At 38.2% G+C, this 2,197-nt stretch overlaps 1 protein-coding gene across 2 annotated transcripts in view; it reads left to right on the top strand.

Annotated features, from left to right (window-relative positions):
* Positions 1-2,197, top strand: part of st3gal8 (ST3 beta-galactoside alpha-2,3-sialyltransferase 8) — a 22,747-nt gene that overhangs the window by 996 nt on the left and 19,554 nt on the right. The gene's annotated exons all lie outside the window — the stretch shown is intronic.

Below are 2,197 nucleotides of genomic sequence, written 5' to 3'. Positions count from 1 at the left end.
AGGAGAAATGTCAGTCATACATACATAAAATGTATATTTAATAGTACTTCTCTGTTATGCTGCGCTCAGTTTGGTGTATTTACACGTAGCTGCACTCTACTGTGTTATTTTCCTCCCACATCTAACTTCAGTGTATCGCTAGTCTGTAGTTATCTTACTGAGAGTCTTTATAGATTACAGTTGGTGGTGCTCGGCTGCTTTGTGTGCATTTAATGTGTTCTTGGAGTGGAGTTGGCCTGTTGTCTGCTAGTGCTTTAACAATATTATATTATGTGTCGAGGTTTTCTTGGTGTGTTGTTGCCCTACTGTAGAGTTCAGCGTTAGGGTTACTGGTAAAAGACCATCAAGTGTTTATATAGAGCAGCTGCTGTAACATTTGTGCTGTTGACAGTGTGGCCTGTTTTGACTCCAGGTCATCTCTGTGATATTAGTCTGCTGGTAGCCTGCGATTGTCTGTGCGTAGCACTTCTTCATTACAGCATTTCCTGTTTCCTGTTGACATCCTGGAAACAATCAGCAGTTTTATCCCTGACACCTTATCAACATAAATCTAATTATTAATCCTCAGGACATTTAGCATTACAGCAAAACACACACAACAGAGCAACTGTGCTAAATATAATTTTTTGTCAATATTATTTATTGCAGTATCGCTGTAATAGCAGTTAATCACTTAGTTGTTGTTGACATCTCATCATGAAACTGTAGGGTCAATAGAAGTTTTCCAGTCAGTTTTAGGGCGATGTGCCTCCTCATCAGCTCACTAGACCAGTGTTTGTTTGCCTCATCACAATCAGGTCATGAACTATGGCAAACAAATAAACAGACCTTGGCGTGGTAGTGTAAAATGCTCCTGGACTGCTGACTATTTGTTGTTTTTGTGTTGGCTCTAATTCTTGAAATGCAGCGGGCTCCGCCTATGCAAGATGGATGTGCATATAATAACCCTAAATTCCATTTAATTAAATTAGATCAGCAGAGTGTCAGAGATGCCAGTTGTGCTACTGGAGTCTGTATGATACCTGATGCGTCCCTATTTTCGGTTGCTCTGCAGGTCTTTGGCAAGTAGTATTTGTGGCTTCATCGTGTACCTTTTGTTGTGGTCTCTAAATTCATGGATCAAAGGAACCCAAGACACTTAAACACAAATAAGGGAGATGGCACCATGGTAAAATCAAACAAAAGAGGGAAAAGGCCTGGAACCAACCGTCATTCAGGCTTATCCTCTAAGTTAATGTCAGTAAGCAGAAAAAAGGTATTGCAATGAATTCTAAATTAAATAATAATTAAACAACACTACAAAAAGTAACTGAAGGGAAAGGCCAGTGCTGACGGGAGAGAGACCATTTGCCACCTGGTGAGAGAATTTAAAAGAAGAAGAAGAAGAAGAAAGCAATCAGAGGGTGAAGAGACAAACACATCAAGACTTCTACAAATTATTTTGAACTGACAGGGCTCAGAATATATTACTTTCAAGGTCACTGTGTTCCATACAGTCATAACATTTTACCATAACCGATTATGTATTTCTTGTAAACTAGCTGTTGATTTCCAGAAGAAGGGGCACGGACAGATAGCCATGTCTATGATACTGACTGTCTTGTATTTAATTTTACACTCCCAGTTATTATTGCTCCCCTGCTTTGTCTTGTTTATAGTCAAATGGTAGAACAAAAAAAATCAGTGATTTATGTTCAAAACTTCAAAGAAGTGACAGAATTGTAGTTCATTTTATATCGAGGACCCGCTACAGCCCACTTTGATCATAGGTGTGCCAGACCAGTAAAACTCCCTCTGTAATTATGTTTGGGACTGTCTGTGATATTTATGTTTATGTGACAACTGAAATGGTACACTTGAATGTAATATAATGATGGTCAGTGGAGCAGGTCGTGTGGTCATTTAGTGTTTTTTTTTGTTTTTGTTTTTGTTTTTTTTAGACTGGGTTGGGGCTAAAGTAATTATAGAGGCCTGACTAAATCTGACTAAGTCGATTTTTACAGACTGTCTGCTCATTTTCCTGAATCCATTTTCATTTCTTCACCAAACATTCAGAATCAGAGGATTTTTGTGTGGCAATACTTAATGCTGAATAGATGTTGTCTTTTTATAAAATGGACTGTCAGACTACAAGGACAGCCATTATGTAGAGAAACAGGACAATGACACGTTTAGGTTCAGTAAAAATATGTAATAA

Source organism: Pundamilia nyererei, unplaced genomic scaffold (genome assembly GCF_000239375.1).
Source record: "Pundamilia nyererei isolate P.nyererei 1_Seehausen unplaced genomic scaffold, PunNye1.0 scaffold00034, whole genome shotgun sequence".
Lineage (NCBI taxonomy): Eukaryota > Metazoa > Chordata > Actinopteri > Cichliformes > Cichlidae > Pundamilia > Pundamilia nyererei.
Note: the sequence above shows the minus strand (reverse complement) of the source record. Positions and strands in the feature narration are given on the sequence as shown.